Below are 20,633 nucleotides of genomic sequence, written 5' to 3'. Positions count from 1 at the left end.
AGAGGTCATACACCTGCAATTCCCGCCACCAGTCAACAAGACCCAAAAATTCGCCATTTTTTTAATTAACGTCTTAAAGTATCACATCTGGAAGGTATGGAAAAAATCCCAGGTACGGGGACGCAAATTTAATGTACGCAGGAATAAGGAAAGGTTTCTTTTTTTACCTTCCTAAATTTCTTGCGCAAGAGAGACATCTACTAGGCGACTTTAAATTTGTGAACAAATACTGCAAACCACCAAAAATATGCTTTCTTATACAGGGACGGATCAAGCCCTGTATATTTCTTTAGTATCTCCAAAACTCCACCTACTCTCCCTAGGAAAAGTAACAACCACTCTGTTCTTCCTCGCCACAAAGCTTTCGCTGGCACGGTTTCCTTTACTCCAAATAAGGGGGGTAGATCTGAGAACCCGGGCTGCGAAGGCTTACTGCGAGGCGGTGCTGCTCCTTGTGAGCGGCATCTCCCGGGCCAGTCTTCTACTACCCCATTCTAAGTCCCAGTGGTACCAGGTCTGTAAGTTCCTTATTTTGTTCCCTTTCAGTTCAACTGACCGGACCTTAAGTCCTTTAATTTTTATGTAATTTAAAAAAAAAAAAAAAAAATGTTCTAACTGAAAATACTGTTTTGAAAACAGGTCAATGGATCTCCTTCATAGATAACTGACGAAATTATTAAGGATAAATTTATAAGTGAACTTTAGTCAAAATTTTTATGGTTAAATTTTCTTTTTTTTTTATTTTAACAGATAAATTGAGAATATGTCACAGACCAATTAGCCATATAAGGCTAAACAGGTTGACTGAGGCCTCTTTTACCTCCTACTATATCTTTCATTATTCTCCTCTCTTACTGTTTGCTGACCCTCAGCATGCTTTATTCTCCAAAGGCCTATGATAAGAGACGTGAACTCCCATTCGACCTCAATAAAGGTCGAAACTAGTCTTGGTAGTGGCCCTTTCCTTAATGTATAACAGTATACATATCTGCAAGGAGATGTGTTTTGCATTATGGGAGATACTGAGATAGGAGTGATGTTAGCTTCCTCCACCTTTGCAATGAGTTGCCCAGTGTTGTAGCACCTTATCCCAGTCCTGAGGATACTTTCAGGTGCAAACTTAGTTTGCTCACACTTGGATAAAGGATTAAGCTAAATTTATTATAAGAAAATGAATGTCAAATGATGTTTTGCTTTATTAACACTGAAGAAAAATCTTACTGCAATCCAATTATTAACAATTTCTGATTAATGCATTATTGAATAAATGGAGATAAAGTCCTTGTTCAGCCTGTTGAAAACAAAAGTATAGCGGCATAACATATTAACACAATTTATTTAAACAATGGAAATGTATAAAAATTTCTTTTTTAATATGGAAGCAACCAATTACTTATTTGGTTTAATCCTTTATCCAAGTGTAAGCAAACAAAGTTTGCACCTGAAATATTTTCAGGACTGAGGCAACTCGTGGTAAAGGTGGTATAAGTTCTGATTACTTGCCATAGTATCCCATAATGCAAAGCACACACCCTTATGGGTATGTACAATGCTATGCATTATGGAAAGGATCACTACCCAGACTGGTTCCAACCTTTATTGAGGTCTCGTCAGTGGGAGCTAGACCCGGAGGTGGTGATACTAAGATGGAAGTAATGCAAAAGTCATATCGCCAAAAGATGTCAACCACTTATTATTAAAATTCTCCAGATTAGAGACAGCTGATGGAAGTTTTTTTCACTTGGCTATGCTACCAATTACATATCTGGTTTAATCCTTTATCCAAGTATAAGCAAACAAAGTTTGGGCATGAAATATTTCAGTTTTAATCCTTGGGTAAAGGATTAAATCAAATATGTAATTGGTAGCATAGCCAAATGAAAAAACTTCATTCAACTATCTCTAATCCAGAGAATTTTAATAATAAGGTGTTGACACCTTTTGGCAATTGGTATATGACTTTTGTATTACTTCCACCTTAGTATCACCACCTCTGGGTCTAGCTCCCACTGATGAGACCTCAAAGGTCGAAACCGGTCTGGATAGTGATCCTTTCCATAATGCATAAGAATATGTGCTCTGCATTAAGGGATACTAAGGCAAGTGATCAGAACTTATACTACCTTTACCACGAGTTGCCTCAGTCCTGAAAATATTTCAGACGCAAACTTTGTTTGCTTACACTTGGATAAAGGATTAAACCAAATATGTAATTGGTAGCAGAGCCAAGTGAAAAAACTTCCAACTAATATGGAAACAGTGTTACTCTAAGTAAGATTAATATTTAGAGTTTTAATAAATGTTCCTGAAATACCAAATGCATCTTCAATTTTGCTTTATGGATCTTATTACTAGTCATGTCATTCCTAAGTTGAAAATTTTAGCAAAATAAAATGTTCATCTGAACACATATATCAGTAAACACTGGAATAATGCATAAATTAAAGAGCTTCCTTTTTAAAGCATATAGGAACATCTCCTAACAAGTAATCTTTACACAACCAAAATGCTTTGTTTCCTTGTGTAATTCTCCTACTTATTTATCTTGCTTTTTCTTAAAACTAACTAATTAACAAAGATAAATACGAGGGTGGTCTGAAAAGTTCTCGGCTTAACAATGAAAAAACCAAATTTATAATTTCAAAATTCATTTTTATTTTTCAACATAATCTCCCTTAAGACTAAAACATTTATTCCAGCCATGCTCCATTGCCATTATCCCATCCCTGTAGTGGTTCTCAGTAAGATCTGCAAAATACCCCTCTACAGATGCAATCACCACTTGATTCAAAGAAAAACGTTGACCAACGAGGAAGGGTTTTAGTTTTGGGAAGAGACGGAAGTCAGAGGGAGCCAAATCTGGAGAATAGGGTGGATGTTCCGACAATTCATAGTGCAGATCCCTTAATTTTCCCATTGCCAAAACACCTTTGTGGGCAGGTGCATTGTCCTGATGAAAGATGATTTTTTTCTTCTGCAAATTGGGTCTTTTCTTATGAATTTTTCCGCAATGGTGAATCCAAGTCTCATCCATAGTAATAAATCGACGGATGACATCAGTTTTATTCTTGTTAAAACACTCCAAGCACTGTTCAGAGATTTTCATGAGAGTGCATTTTTGACCTGCTATGAGCAAGTGTGGCACCCACCTTACACAAAGCTTTTTCATTTGCAATTCTATATGCAAAATATATCCTACACGTTCTTTTAAAATGCCAATCGTCTCAGCAATTTCACGTACTTTGACTCGCCAGTCATCCAATGCCATAGTGTGCACTTGATCAATGATTTCTGGTGTTGTTACCCTTTTTGGACGTCCTTCATGTAAAGCAAATTCAAGGCTGGTATGGCCAAGTTTAAACTCGACAGCCCATTTCTTATTTGTCAAAACGAAGGAGAAGAGTGCCAATAAACTTTTATGAACTTTGAATGAATTTCTTTTGCCATTAAACCTTCTTTTACAAAGAATTTTATAACTGCAAGATCCATTTCAAGGGAATACAGACAACATTTTTAGTTTCTCTTTTAAAATGCCAATCGTCTCAGCAATTTCACGTACTTTGACTCGCCAGTCATCCAATGCCATAGTGTGCACTTGATCAATGATTTCTGGTGTTGTTACCCTTTTTGGACGTCCTTCATGTAAAGCAAATTCAAGGCTGGTATGGCCAAGTTTAAACTCGACAGCCCATTTCTTATTTGTCAAAACGAAGGAGAAGAGTGCCAATAAACTTTTATGAACTTTGAATGAATTTCTTTTGCCATTAAACCTTCTTTTACAAAGAATTTTATAACTGCAAGATCCATTTCAAGGGAATACAGACAACACTTTTGCTTCAGACAGCTGTATAAAACAAACTACTTAATAGAATGACTTGCAATTTTACATGGATGCTTATGGCAGACATACCAACTTAGAAAAAAAAAATCTTTTGCCGATAGTGTTGCCATCTATGGTCAGGGCCGGGAACTTTTCAGACCACCCTCGTATAGTCCTCCACAATATGATTATCTGTTTCATATTGAAACAGATTATCGTACAATGACAAATTCAGTATGATCTGAATTTGTCATCAGTTTGGTTTTAGTTTCTCTTTAAAGCTTTCTTCCTGCTTTCTATATCAAGGTTATTTAGCATTTGCTGAGTTTCTGCCTTATCTTTTTGCTAAAAGAACAATGCCATTTTTAAACATAAGTGATTGAGATTTTTTCCATTGATGCTAATTCCACAGTTTTCAATGAAACATTGTTAAAGATTTCTTCTAATGTAGCAGAAAACAATTTGGGTGATATAGGATCTCCTTGCCTTACTCCTCTCTGAATACCAAATTCCATATCCTGATGTTCTAGCTTTATAAAGACATGGGAAACAACTAAAAAAAAAACAAAGAGGAAGACAGGTTTTGTGTGGCCCAAAAAGTCTTGAATAGAAAAATGCTCCATATGACAAAAAAAGGATAGAATAAGAAATACTAGAATTATAAAGTTGAATGGAGTAGAAGATATTCTGAAGAGTGGTAAAGCATGTACATGGAGATGGGCTGGCCATATTAGTAGATTGCAAGACGAAAGGTGGACAAAAATATAATAACAAAAATACTGAGTGGATACCAAGAGAAGGAAAGGTCACCAAAGAAAAAGATGGAGAAATGATCTACAAAGATTTGACAGAGATGGTGGACATTGGCTAAAGACAGATAGAACTGGAAAGTAAAGAGGGAGGCCTATATCCAGAAGTGGATAGAAAGAGGCTAAACAAGAAGATATATTAGTAATCTCCAAAAGCACCCACTTTTAAGGCTGTTACTTTGTTAGTTCTGGCAGACCACATGCAAGACCTTCTCTCTACAGTAATTGTAACATGTGAACATATTTCCACAGAGAGAGAGAGAGAGAAAAAAAAAAGAAGTGAAACAAATGCTGTATGCTTTTCTGGCAACATGTGATGACATTGTTTGGCATAGCATGCCATTAGAACACTTTAATAAGTAAATATGTCAGTCACACTTTACTTACTGATATGTGATATACAAATGGTAACTAGAATATTTAGCAATATTATCACCATGTTAATTTAATGAACATAACTAGAACATCATATTTCTATCAGTGAATTGCTTGGGGAATGGAAGAATTTGAACTGCTTCAGAAGTTTAACCCCTTAACATACCAATTAAAAATCAGAAAGTGGTCGTTTTTCTGCCAATTTTTCGGGCGAGGGTGATTTGCTGGATCAAATTCATCATTATTTGAAAAATAATGATGAATTTGTGCAAACGCAAACGAAATAGCCTAAAAAGTCGCCGTTGGCAACTTTTCTCGGCTGAAAGGAAATAGGCACAAGATTGTCTAGCGTCTATATTCGGTTATATTTATATGTGAAACCAAAATTCAAAATCAATTTTGGTGCAATAAACAAAAGACGTGTAACAGACGTCTTTGTATGTTAAGGGGTTAAGAGGAGAAGGATATTTAAATATAAACTATTAATTTCACATCCCATGGCATCTTGTTTCAAGTAACACATTCACACACTGGTAACAATCAGGTTTCTTGCTTTCATATAAACCTAAATTTGCTAATGATGGAATAGTTAATCCTGTTTCAACAATCTGGTATGTATGTGATGCATGCACTTTATAGCTAATTTCTTTCACAGGGAAGAAATTGGATATGCAGTGTAAAGGCAATCAAAAAAAATTTATTGTTATGTTGCAAGTAAAAGAAAGGATGAATGTGGAAAAATAAATTTACCAAATGCAGATGGTATACTTGTGTCACAAGCCGATGAGACTGTTCATCAGACCTGGACCCTCTGAGGTCAGAGAAGCCCACACCATGACAGAGATTGCAAATTTCATGCATTCTTTATCAAATGCATCTTGTATACTTTCATTGCTAAGTACCTTTTTCCATTCCTATTGACCCACAACACTTTTTGCTTACCATTGCACTCTAGTGGCCTTTTACTTGGAAGTAGTCTCAACATCTTAGATTTAGACACATTCACAATTAGTTCTTTCCATCTCCTGTGAAAACACATTACACTTCGGAAGCAGTTTTTCTTCATGATATTGTTCAATCTCCACTCATCTCTTGATGTAGTTATTACCTTTTGACTGCTATTGCTGCAATTATTTTGAAAACTCCGGTTATTAAAATACTGTCTCAATACTCTGGTCATGCTTGCTTGAGACATTTCAATTCCTTACCTATAAACTGTTGACTTTGGTATTCTTTGTATAGAGACACCGTATGAAACTGATATGTCACTCGTTTAACACCTGTTTAACAAATAATTAACTGAAATCCACATGCAAACGATCCCTCACCCACGAGTCAGTCCCACAGCTATTGAAATATATGCTATTTCTAGGCTCTCCTCAAAACCAAATAGAAAAATTTTGAATATTTTAATATTTTGAACCACGTTAAAAATTATAATTTTGTGAATGCTTTCAAATAACAGTTTCCTTATAATTTATATTACATTTTTATGTGTTTACATGGTTATAATCTACAAATTCCGTAGGTTTAGATTATGCTAATTCATATTTGGTAATACAGTAGAATCTGCTTGTAGTGATCGTGGATATTATCATCAATCGGCTATTGTTATCAAAATCAGTCGGTCCCAACACATCATTTAGAATGAATTAAAACTAATCTGTCTATTATAATCAAAGTATCTGTTATTGTTATCAAAATCCTCGAATGTTTAGCCTTTTGCGTCTCAGAATTCTAAGAAATACGGGTTAATCAGGAGAAAATTTGGTAAAGAACATTTGTCGAAATCTTTTTTTTTTTTTTTTGTCAATCTTCCTTTAATCTTATCTTCCAGGCAAATGTAGGGGGATATAAATAGAGTCTAAATGTGATAATGTTTTTTTCGTGCTCTCTTTCAGTAAGTGAATTTGACTAAGTTCTCGTTAAAACAGCCCTTTAAAACATTAAAAGATTATGGCAGAAGCAACTAAAAAACATAAAGATTTATCATTTCAAGAAAACCAAAGAATTGTGGAGTGCTATGATAAGTTGCACAAAATGAGTAAGTGTAGTGCCGCTGTATATTTAAAAATCTTACACAACCACTCTTGTGTAAGATCTTAAAAAACAGATCACACACTGAAGATTTAGCTCTTACTAATGAGAACAAGGATCAGAAGAGAGCCCGATCTGGTAAGGATACTCAAGTTGAATCAGCATTAAAAATTTGGTTTAGTAATGTTTGTGAAAAGAATGCTTCTTAATGGGCCTTTGATGCATCAAAAAGCAGAACTTGCAAAAACAATCGGCAAAGAAAATTTCACCACAACTGATGGATAGTTTAACAGGTGGAAAAAGCAAGAGAATGTTGTGTACAAGCGTATTCACATGAAGAAAAATGTGATGTTTTTTTTTTGTTTTTTTTTTAATCAGCTGATGTGTGGATTAAGATTGAGTGGCCAAAAATTATTGCTGAATATTCTCCTGAGGATATTTACAATGCAGACAAAAGAGGACTCTATTTTCTTCCAATGCCTGAGCATACTTATTTGTTTAAAAATGAAAGTACTAAAGGATTTAAATCTTCAAAATGGCGAGCGACAGTTCTTTGTTGTGCTAATATGAAAGGTGAAAAACGAGAGCTCCTAGTGATAGGAAAAAGTAAAAATCCTGCGTTTTAAAGATGTCAAAAGTTTGCCTGTTGAATACTGTTCTAGTGTAAATGCTTGAATGAGTAATTACATTTTCAACAATTCATTAGTTAAGTGGGATCTTAAAGCGAGAAATTGTCTTGTTAGCAGACAACTGCACTATACAGACAAACAATTTATCTTAAAGAACACCAAAGTGATTTTCTTGCCTTCGAACACTACATCGTCAATTCAACCAAGTGACCAAGGCATCATATGAGATTTTAAAGCTTATTATCGCAGGGAAGTTCGTGCGAGAATTATAGCTGAACTTGATTATATAAAAGACCAATCTGATGCAAGTGCAACTGCAAAAAAGATTTCCCTTCTTGATGCAATGCATTTGGTAGCAATGTCATGGAAGCAAGTCTCAGACTATTGAAAACTACTTCCAATAAGGTGGATTTTTTTAAGACAAACTCTGAAACTCATTCTTCCGAAGAATTTGAATATCTGACAAATGAAATTTTTGATAAAACCCCAGATGGTACATCAAAAGAAGAATTTGAAAATTGGGATATTGATTACAATAGTGAAGTGGTGGCTACAATGACAGTGTCAGAAATATGTCAAGCTGCTTCCAATGAGAACTTTAAACTAATAGAAGACAGTGAATCTAATACAAGTATAGAAGAACAAATTTTAGACGCTCCTCCAACCAATGCCCAAATGCAAGAAGCTCTATGAATACTTTGTCACGGTGTGTGCAACATAGAGCGACAAACTTCTAAAGGCATTATATGAGTATGCACAATTTATTCATGAATACTGTATTCAAAGATGCGACAGACAACACTAGATAAGTTTTTAAAATAAATTATGTTGCTGCTTAATAAAAAGTTATTTATAACAAATTATGTTCATAATTGAAATAAATGATGCAATTTTTTATATCCTTTGCTTAATGTAATCGGACGGTTATTGTTATTGAAATGCAACTGTCCTGAAGTGATTACAATAAGCAGCATCTACTGTAATTATTTTCTATGCAATAAATTAGAATTGCATAGAAAATAAATTACAATAAATTACAATAGCCCAGCCACTGGGTAGGGTAAGTTAGCCCATCTCAGTGCCGGTCCCAAGCCTGGATAAATGGGGAGGGTTGGCATCAGGAAGGGCATTCGGCCATAAAAACCATGCCAAAACCAGGGATGAAATGTCGAATAACAGAGAAAGGACAACGGCTAGGGCATCCCCCATAAGCGATGCACAGTTCTGTCACCCGAGGACTGTGAGAAGTGGGCTTGAGCTACTGAACCAAGGACGGGTTTGGCTAGAGAAGCGAGTCCAACAGAAAGAGAGAGAGAGAGAATCTGATCGCTAAATGTGGGTACAATGAATGAGAAGAGTAGGGAGATAGTAGACATGATGAGATCTTGTGCTGAAGATCTTGTGCATGCAGGAGACAAGGTGGAAGGGCAATAAAGCAAAGGAGCTGGTGGAAGGATATAAACTGTTTTACAGTGGAGTGAATGAGAATGGAAGAAACGGAGTTGGAATCATCATCGACAAGGAGCTGACGGGTGGAGTCTGTGAGGTGTGCCCAGAAGAACGATCGGTTTATGATGTTAAACTTGAGATTGGAGGAAACGTGGCTGTGATAGTGTGTGGATATGCTCCACAAGTGATGAGGAGGAGAAAGAGGCATTCTGGAGAGAACTAGACCAGGTAGTAATGGGAATCCCCGATGGTGAGAGGGAGTGACTGTCGGAGAAGACCTGAATGGGCATGTAGGAAGGCGACGAAGTGGTGAAGAAAGAGTGCACGGGGGTTGGAGTAGTGGTGAAAGAAATGAAAAAGGTAAAAGAATCGTAGAGCATGCTGTGGCTTTTGACCTGGCTATAGCTAACACATAGTTTAAGAAGACAGTTGGACACCTGATAACTTATAAGAGCAGGGATAGGATGAGTCAGATTGACTATATTATGTGCAGAAGGAAACATCTGAAGGAGGTGAAAATCTGTAAAGTGATTAACGGAGAAAGTGTAGCGGCACAGCACAGGTTGGTTGTGGTAGACTGTGATATAAAAGGGGAAAAAAAGAATAGACAGAAGTGGCGGAAAGATAGGAAAATAAAGTGGCGGAAATTGGAAGAGGAAGGTCTAAGGAATGAGTTTAAAGAAAAGGTATTGGAAGGAATGAAGTTACCAGAGGATGTGGAAGAATGATGGGACGTAAATAGTCGGAATATTAGAAAAATTGGAGAAGAGGTGCTTGGTATAACATCAGGAAAAAGAAAGAGGCAAAGAAAAAATAGGACATGACTGGAACCAGAGCCAACAAGGGGGCATATAGATTAGCGAAGAAAAGTGCAAAGAGAGCTGTGGCAAGGGCGAAGGCAGTTGAAGAGGTTTATGAAGTACTGGAGAGAAGTGGTGGTGAAGCTAAGTTGTTGAGAATAGCGAAAGCTAGAGATAAGGCCTCGAAAGACATAACATCAGTTAAGCAGATAAAGGATGCCACAGGAGTAGTACTACAAGAGGAGGACAAAATTAGAGGAAGATGAGAAGAATATTTTCATAATTACTAAATGAGGAGAATCCAAGAGAGAGGTGTGAGGATAGAGAGGCAAACAAAGGATCAGTGCAGGACATAAGCAGAGAGGAAGTGTATTAGGCACTGAGAAAAAATGAAGAATGGAAAGGATGTGGGGAGGGACCAGATACCTGGAGAAGCTTGGGCAGCAAGGGCATAGACATGTTATGGGATCTGATGAGGAAAATAGCCCAACAGGAAAAGATACCAGAGGAATGGAGGAAAAGCATTCTCATCCCAATCTACAAGGGAAAAGGAGATGTTCAAGATTGTGGCAAGTATAGAGGTCAAGCTGATGTCACACACACGTTGAAGATATGGGAAAGAGTAACTGAAGGAAGAATATGATTCATTTCCCTTGTCTAGCTCAATGGTAACATTATTATAGAACGTGAGCAAGTTGTTAAAACAGCCTTCGCTTAGAAAACCGACGATGCACATTGCAAAGTAGATTCTCTGTCAACTTATTTCTGAATGCGAGTGCTAACCAACCTTTTCAAAATCTGATATTGATTGCTCGATAGTTGGATACATCAGTCTTTGCACAACACTTGTGCAATGGAATTACTGTACATTCTTTCCATTCCTACAGAATCATCCCCGTTCTGAGATTCAAATTAAATGGCATGTTCAAAGGAATAGCCAGTTCAGCTGAACACTCTTTTAGCACCTGTGCTGATATCCCGCCCACGTAGTTAGCTTAGTGGCTATGCGCTTCGCAACCATGTGCCTGGGAAAGAAGTGTCCTGGGTTTGATTCCTGTCGGAGACATGAGGAGCTTAAGGACCTTCCCCAGCCATAGCCAAGTTAGCCAGTCTTGGGTGTGGACAGCAGGGTTTTTTCCACCGGTTTATCTGGGGTTTTTCATCCTGCAAGCAGGCAAACCCGACCCATGAACACCCAGGATACAGTCATAGCATATAATACAGCAAAGAAGGCAACGGGAAACCACCTTGCTCATAGTCATTTCCCTAGATGGTGCCATCTACACATATGTATATATGTATATAGCCTTTCGGCTGTCCCTAAACAGCTGAAAGGCTATAACCACAACAACAGCCAATATCCCATTGGTCCCTACTGCTGAATTCTTATTCAGTTGGTGCAAAAGAGCTAATACCTCCTCCTACTCCTCAGTTTCCAGTGAAGGGGGTATCAGTGAGCTCAATGTTGCATACACCAGGCTGATAGCTTTTAGAAAAATGGGTACTCATTAGTTGAACAATTGCTTCTGTATGTGTCACCCTCACACCATCTGTATTTAATACAGTTATTCTTTCATATTCATTCTTTCTTTTACCTGCAGAGTCAGTTTCTTTTCGCACTCAGACTTAGCTTTCTGTACAATAGTTGAAACTCATCTGGTCTGCTGTTTATATAATTTTCAGAACGGATATCATCCTTATGCACACGATATTCCTTCCACATCATATTTTCTTATGAATCTCTTGCTTAATAAGATTGCACACTCATTTGACTCCTACCCTATTTATTCTTAAAACTCTCGAAACACATTGTGATATTGCATCCTTTAAGTATTTTTTAAATGCTTCCCATGCACTGCTGATCTTTCGATCTAGCAATTGATACCATTATGCTGAACTCAGTATACCCATCAGTTGGTCATAATTTCCTGCTTTGTAGTTCAGCATGCAACCTTTCCTGAATGGAACATTCATAAACTTAGCGACTTCCCAAGTGAGTACCGCATGATCACTGTCGCCATCCGGAGACAGGATACTTATATCTTGAACTGAAACACTCTCTGCCACTATAATCAAATTAAATACTCGTTGACCTTGAGTTCCTTTTGTCACATGTTGCTCGAGGTAGTTGTCTGGCAACAATAAATTCAGTTTCATTCTTCTCATGAGATTTTACTGCTATCCGGTTAATCAATATTTGAATAATTAAAGTCCCCCTTATGATTACTCTTTTCGCACCCATTGTGTTTATTTGGTGATGCATTTCTTTATCACTAGGAACTGATCCACCAGGTCTATAACACCACCCCACTATGTATTTGATCTTGATAGATTTCACTTCACACCATATGGCTTCAAACTCACTGCCACATGAAAAACTGTTACTAGTATTACAATCATAGGTCCCAACTCTAACTGGATTCAAGTTGTCTGATATTATTAGCAGTATGCCCCTCCTCTCCTGTCTATCCTTCCTAAAAATTCTGTACCATTTACACTTGATACCAGTTACTGTGTCTGATTCTTATAGCCAGGTCACTAATGCCTACAATCTGAGGTCCCAACATGCTGACTGAGGTAACAGACTCCATCTCTTTGTTTCTGATAATCCTAGCATTTGTGTACAAACATAATGGGCTACCTGCATGTTCTTTTGTATAATCTTGTCTGTAGTCTGCATCACACAGTTGCACAACTTGTAGATCTCTGTTCTTATTTAGTATATATGCTAGGGTTCCCATAACGTTTTACTAAAATAACTTTCCTGTATGAAATTTTTACTTAAAAAACCCGGGACATTTTAAAAATTAAGAAAACCAAAAATAAAACTATTATGTATGTTGCACTTTAAATTAAATATTGCTATAAACATACATTAACATTAAATCCACTCTAAAAAAGGATTATTAATCACAAACATTTAATTAGAAAAATATTTATCAGATTTATAGACCTGTTCAAGAATTTTTTTCTTTTGATATTTAATCATAGATCTCAGCACATGAGAAATTCTTAAAATATGTCTTTACAGTGATGAAAGCTCTTACTGTCTCAATTTTAAGACTTTTTTTCATCTTTCACATTTATTAATGAAAAAACACGTTCAACAGCTGCATTAGTTCCTGGCAGTGCTAAACAAAAACTAACTAGGCATTTAATACTCCCAGAATTTATATCCTGCTTTGTAAAATGAGCAAACATTTCACATCATTTATCACTGACACTTTGATCCTTCTGTTCACTCCACACTTCAAATTTGTTTTCACAATATTTTTTCACACATACAAACTCATCAAATAAGTCCTCTTTGTTCACATTAAAACTTGCTGACACTGTCTGCATGAATATGTAACTTTCCTGTATGTTCTTCCAAGTCACAGGATCCTTTCCCTTCAAATAAATCCAATCTATAGACTGAAGAGGTGTGAGAAATGGTGTACACCACTCCTGAATATATTCAATACAGATGCAGTAGAAATCTACTGCATAGCTTTCAAACTTTTCAACTGTTATGTGTCCTTCTTTTTCTAATTCTTGCAACTGTTTTCTCATAGTAATTGTAAGAAACTTTTCTGCCTTCCTACAATTTAACCTTTCCACCAGTTTGGTTGTTTCATCCTTCACTTCAATTACTGTTATATCTTGCATTTCAATACATTTAATGGTATCACAAAAGGTTTTTAACTGACTGGCAAGGAAATGCAGGAGTGTAATTGAAAGTGGATTTTCAAAGAAATTTTTGAGACTGATAGGACATTTGTCAACAGAATGAAAATATGACTTCAATGAAGGGAACATGTCAATAACCCCCTGGATTGCAGGCCATCTTGTCTTGCTGCTACCCAAAACAGTTTTATAATCTGTTTGTGAATTCACAAAATGATTTAAGTTACTCAACTCGCACACAATATATGTGGAAATGTTGGTAAATCTTGTTAATTATTAACTGAAGATCGATAGGTAAGCAATCTGAAGCAGTCTGCACAGTATTATGTATCACATGTGCAGGGCAACCAATTCCAATTATATTGTTCACAGTGTTTTCTTGCATTTTGAAGCACAGATTATCCTTTCCCTCTCTTCTTTCCACCAAAGTTTGTATTTGCATTATACGCTAATATAGCAATAACCTTTTTCAGGAGATCTAACTTCTGTAACACTTCCAACACATAAGAAAATAAAAGTTCTGAAGTTTCACCACCTAAATTAACAAACTCCAACACACCTTTTTCTGGAAAATAGTATCTAATGACCAGGGGCACTAATTTCATGTCAAAGTGGTTTGATGAATCGATTAGTACTGATATAAAACGAACTTCTTTTAGTTCTTCCTCAATCTGCTTTGTCGCTAATGGCGCAATAACATTAGTTATTATTGCCTTGCACTTTGTTTTCGAACACCTGAATTTATCGTTGAAAAATTTTTTCACGATGGTTATTGTGAAGTCCATGGAGTTAAAGCACTGTGGTTGCTTCCTGCGCTGCCAGTGATAACTCTTTTCTCCTTTCACTCTTGGTTTTCACAATTAAAAAATTACTTATACTGAAGTTGGAAGCCTTACTATGAACAGCAGCTTTACGTTTTTTTTTTTTTTTTTGTTTGTTTTCACGTGGTTGACTACGTCTGACCGACCACCATGCAAAATGAAAAATTTACAGTTATATAAAGTACATTCCACATTTTCATCTACACCATTAATGAAAGGAAATTCTCTTCTAATATTATCATTAATACTACGCTTACGTTTCGGCATTATAGGGGTAGAAAACGAATAAAAACTATAACATGCAAAGTATTGATCAAGTAAGATACTGTTACAACAGAAGCATGGGAAAAAAGAACATCACCAGTAGCTAATATTAGTTAGTTGTATTATTTTTAATACTAATGATTATTATTATAAATAATAAATAAATAAAATTTATTATTATCAACATTGTAAAAGAAATTGGAACTAAAAACTAGGTAAAATCTGTTTATCCATTTTTTCTTGAAGGATACTTTAAAAAGCAGGACTTTTGAAATTAACTCGGGACATTTGTATAAAAAACAGGACGAATGGGAACCCTAATATATGCAGACGTCTTTGCACAAGTTTGACGCATCTGACCCAGACAAACACCAAGTCTAAATTGTTATCTCCTCATAATCATTCCCATGATAATGCCTATTCTTGTCCTTAACACAGTTACATAACAATGTTACTCTTACAGACATATTCTCACCATTCCTCTCATTATAATTTAGTTTTCCTGATTCTCTGTGTTAGGTTTCATATCAGTTATTAGTTGTTCAATATTTCCGATACGACATGCATTTGAGAGTAAGCCTTGACTCTTATACAAAACCAGTCTTCCCTCAAACTCACTCCACACATCCAAAAATTTGAATCTATTCCTTCTACATAGCCTGCTCATCGAATCCTTTGCCATAGCAGCCCTTATTAATTAATTTTTGTTATATCGAGGTAATATGCTTACAATTCTCTATCTCTCTCTCACACTCTTGCTTCTTTCAACAACCCTTTCATATCCTCTCTAATACCGAACTTATCACTAGCTAAGTCATTAGTACCAGCTGCAATTATGATCTATAACCCAACTAACTGGATAAAAAAGAAAATGGAAAAATTACTTAAATCAGTCACTTCTTGGCTCAAAGATATAGTTAAAAAACTTCTTCTATACTAAACTCATTTCCCGAGAATTTAAGGTTTACCCAAGATTCACAAACAGAATATAACACTCCAGCCGATATTTGAAGGTATCATCCAGTCAAGAAACTAGCATCAACACTCGATGAGTAAAAATACACAACACTTTGAAAACAAAACAAAAGATATCACACTGGAAAAAAAGTGATTTATTAGTCAGTTTTGATGTCTCTGTCCTCGTCACAAATGTCTCAATCAATTACACAATTGTTTCATTTTTTTTTTCCAAAATTCCCTCCCAAAATCACAGCGCTCTTTGCACATGTACTACAGACTGGCTATTTTGTGCTTTGTTTGTATTTCTACCTACGAGGGTGATCTCAAAAGTTCTAGGCCTCAACCATAGATGGCAACACTATCTGCAAGATTTTTTTTTTTCTAAGTTGGTACATCTGTCATAAGCATCCATGTGAAATTGCAAGTCATTCTATCAAGTAGTATGTTTTATACAGCTGTCTGAAACAAAAGTGTAGTCTGTATCCCTTGAAATGGATAAAACTGAGTAGCGTGCGGTGATAAAATTCTTTGTAAAAGAAGATTTAATGGCAAACGAAATTCCCGCAAAGTTCATAAAAGTTTATGGGCACTCTTCTCTTCATTTTCGACAATTAAAAAATGGGCTGCCAAGTTTAAACGTGGCTGTACCATGATATGGTATTGGATGACCGGCGTGTCAAAGCATGTGAAACTGCTGAGACTACTAGCATTTCAAAAGGACGCGTAGGATATATTTTGCACGAAAAATTGCAAATGAAAAGTATTTGCGCAAGATGGGTGCCGTGCTTGCTCACAGCAGATCAAAAACACACTCGCATGAAAATCTCTGAACAGTGGTTGGAGCATTTACAAGAATAAAACTGATTTTGTGCATCAATTTATTACTATGGATGAGACTTGGATTCACCATTACACACACAGAATAATCCAAACAGCAGTCAAAACAGTTTCACGAAGCCAGTTTTTCAGCACCAAAGAAGACAAAGTAGGTTTCATCAGCAGGACAGGTCATGGCATCGGTGTTATTATTATTATTACCCCAAGACCTCATGGAGTCAAAGACTCATCTGGGAGGTCCTTTTATCACACACACAGTTCATCATACCGTGCCTTGAACACATTCAAACTCCTTGCAGACACCACACTCTCAGGCAAGGCATTCACAACTCTGCATGAAAAAAACCTGCCTCTCACTCCCCTACTCACATCCTCTTTATACAGTTTCCATGGATGACCGCTGGTTCTCCCCCCCCCGGACTTCCACTATTTTCGGTAGAACTTCTCTAGCATTGATCCTATAACAACCCCTTATCAACTTGTAGGTCTCTATCATATCTCCCTTCTTCCTCCTTTCCACCAGATTCTGCAAATAACATCAACTCAATCTTTCCTGATACTTGACATTACAGAGGTCAGAAACTACCTTAGTCAATCGCCTTTGAACCCTTTCCAACATCTCTCCATCCTTCTGAAAACCAGGTGACCAAATCTGGGCACAATAGTCCACGTGTGGCCTAATCAAAGCCTTATACAACGGAACAAGAATCTCCCTACTTCTACACATCAATGTCCTCTGCTTCATTCCCAAAAGCCTTTGTGTTGTCTTCATAATTTTGGCTATGTGTCCCCTAAATTTTAGATCCTTATCCACTATCACCCCGAGATCTCTTATTTCTTCCACCTCCAACAATATTCCACCTCACCAAGCATAAATTCTGCATCCCATCTTTGTTTTCCAAATTTTAAAAGTTTACATTTTGCAACATTGAACTCACATCTCCATTTCCGTGCCAAATCACTCAATTTATTCAAGTCTTCTTGTAAGGCCACAACATCTCCACTACTTTTCATGGTTCGTCCCAACGTTGCATCATCTGCAAATAACTGAATATCTCCATCCAAATCTTCACCTTTATCGTTAATATAGAAGTTAAACAGTAATGAACCCAAAACAGACCCCTGAGGCACTCCACTAGTGACTTTCCTTTTCCTGGATATTGCTCCCCCCTACACAACTTGTTGATACCTATCAGATAGTAAGTCTCCAATCCAATGCACTTACCTAATATTCAACCTCATCTGCTCTAGTTTGACTATCAATTTATCATGAGGTACTCTATCAAAAGCCTTGCGAAATCTAAGTATATTACTGTGTATCCTTCTCCTCTGTCCAAGGAAGCAGTCACTTTATTGTAATAAGTAAGTAGATTACTAAAACATGATCTCCCTTTAGCAAATCCACGCTGTGCCTCAAAGATAATACCATTGTTGTCAACCTAACTCTGGATCCTAGTTCTCACAAGCTTCTCCGACAACTTAACCACACACCCGACACACAGATGGGCATATAGTTTGATGCTTGAGTTCAATCATCTCCTTTATGAAGTGGCACAATCTTACCCTCCTTCCACTCCTTAGGAACTTGACCGAGTGCAAGACTCGTATTAAAAAAAATGTCAAAGCAGGTGTCAATTCCCTGGCACATTCCTTCAGAATACATGGTGATATATTATCAAGACACACAGCCTTATTAACATCTAGTTTACTCAACTCCCCATACACCTCTTGCTCACTTACAGTCAGTCTCTCCTCCCCATCATCAACTGCTCTCAATCTCTCCATTAAGTCACATTCACAAGATTGAAAGATCTTTATGAACTGCTCATTAAGTATCTCCACCACACATTCTGCGACAGCTGTCTTTATACCATTTTCTCCAATCAATGTCATCCTTCCATAATCATTCTTTCTTTTGCTGGCTACATATCGAAAGAACTCCCTAGGATTCTTTTTGGTATCATTTGCAAACTGCTGTTCATACCTCTTTTTAGCTAACCTAACCTAATCAACCAAGTCACCCTCCTTGCCTGGTCTTTGTAGACCTCATGAAATTGGTTACTTCCACATCTCTTATGCTGCCTCCACAATGCCCTTTTTCTCTGTATCGCATGCTTAATCTCTTTAATCATTCATCTCACACCTACCTTATTTAACCTTTTCACCCTTGGAATACACTTAGACATTGTATCTACTAGATAGTTTTTGAAAATTCCCCAAGCTGCATTGATCTCTTTTCCAGCTAACTCCTGGAAATTTTCCATGCTACACCTGCAAGCTGTGTCCTGAGCTCTTCATAATCACCGCCCCCCCCTTGTAGTTCCACATATACCCTTCTCTCACAGAGGTCCTCACACTGCTGGCAACCACTCAGGTAATCACCTCATGATCACTCTCACCAATTGGTGGATGATTTGACACCTCCTTTATAATTACATCCTCTGATGATATGACCAAATCCAAGATCCTCAATCCTCGCATGCCCACTGTTACATACTGTCTGAGGTAGTTATCCAAGACCAAATCCAAGATCCTCAAAAACTCAAGAAATTCATTTTCTTTACTTCCAGTTGCTATCTCATCATTCCAGTCTATATTGCCATAATTAAAATCGCCCATAATGATCACCCTTTTCTTATTTGTTTGACTAATTTGATTATACATTTCATTATCACCACCATCCACATTACCTGGTCTATAACAACATCCCATTAAGTATTTGATTCCATTCACCTCTATCTCACACCACACTGCCTCAAAACAACTGGCACTATTTCCCTCTTGAATCTCTACTTTATATGGACATAACTCTTTCGCTATCATGAATAGCACTCCCCCCCCCCTCTCTTTTTACCCTTCTATCCTCACGAAACACATCACACACTTCCATCTCTATTCCTGTCAGGATGTCATCCTCTTCCAACCATGTCTCACTTATTACGACAATCTTTGGGTGAACAGACGCAATTAATGCAACCATTTCATCTGCCTTGTTTCTTATACTTCTAGCATTGGTAAACAAACACAACAGCTCATTTCTTGATCTACAGCTAGTTCCATTGATATCACTCACTCGATGTGATCTCGCCATGCTCGACTGGGGCCATTTTCCTTTCTGCTTATTCATTTTAAAACCTTTTCAATTCCAACTGTTTCCTCTTCATCCCAGGTCATCCCATTTCTTTCCTGTCTACACATGCTCTAGCCTCCTCTTGTAGCATCCACCTTTCTCACACTGTGTATCTCTGCCCACCCTGAGCATCCCTGTTTCCCTGCTCCTCTTGCACACCCATTCTCTCATTTTCTATACTCATACCACTCACTTCCTCATTCATAACCACTTCTTCAATCTCTCCTGCTCTTCCACATCACTTCCCGCTTGATATGATTTATTCTCTCTCACTCTACTGACTTCTCTACCTTCCAGCAGCAGTCTATCCAAGCGACCCACACCATAACCACTCAAATGCAGTCCATCGCTCCAATACAGTTCACTTCTTCCTTCAAACTCATTCCATACATTAATTCCTTCAAACTCATTCCATACATTAACAAACTGTACTCCCATCTCCTCACACATTTCAGCCAGCATATCATTCATAATCCTTGCTCTCCGTCTCATCTCACTACAGTCATATGTAGGCAACATGCTGACTACCCTTCCTGTCACACTATTCTCTTTATCCTTCTAAGCAGCCTCCTGACTTGCTCTTTGTCCGTTGTCTAATCATTCGCGCTGATTAAAACCACCAACTCCTTTGCTCACTCCCTCCTCATATCCAATGTCTTAATCACTCTACTCATTTTACTGCCTGGAAAACATACCTTGTGCATCCTATCATTCAACATATCTTTAATAATGGAGTCGCCATATAATGCCACTTGCTCATCTTTCGTTAACTCTTCCATGCCATCATGATTAGTTTTAATAGTTTTTACCCAAATTTTCTTAATTTCATTCTGCATCCATTTCATCTCTTTCCTCATCCAATCCGATTCAACTTCCAAATCTCGCGTCACATTCTCTCTAATTTTATAACTCTCGACACCCTCTTCTCACTTTCACTCTCATTCATCCTTCTGTGCTTCCGTACTTTTGGTCCAACAAGCATCCGACTTTTGCTATCATTCATTCTTTCAATTTTTTCCACTTTTGATTCCTGCAT

At 37.1% G+C, this 20,633-nt stretch overlaps 1 protein-coding gene across 4 annotated transcripts in view; it reads right to left on the bottom strand.

The window, feature by feature from the left end:
* LOC150095396 (ubiquitin-protein ligase E3C) overlaps window positions 1-20,633 on the bottom strand; it is a 662,747-nt gene that overhangs the window by 200,937 nt on the left and 441,177 nt on the right. The gene's annotated exons all lie outside the window — the stretch shown is intronic.

Source organism: Typopeltis vanoorti, chromosome 20, assembly GCF_054136105.1.
Source record: "Typopeltis vanoorti isolate ZY-2024b chromosome 20, IOZ_Tvanoo_1.0, whole genome shotgun sequence".
NCBI lineage: Eukaryota > Metazoa > Arthropoda > Arachnida > Uropygi > Thelyphonidae > Typopeltis > Typopeltis vanoorti.
Note: the sequence above shows the minus strand (reverse complement) of the source record. Positions and strands in the feature narration are given on the sequence as shown.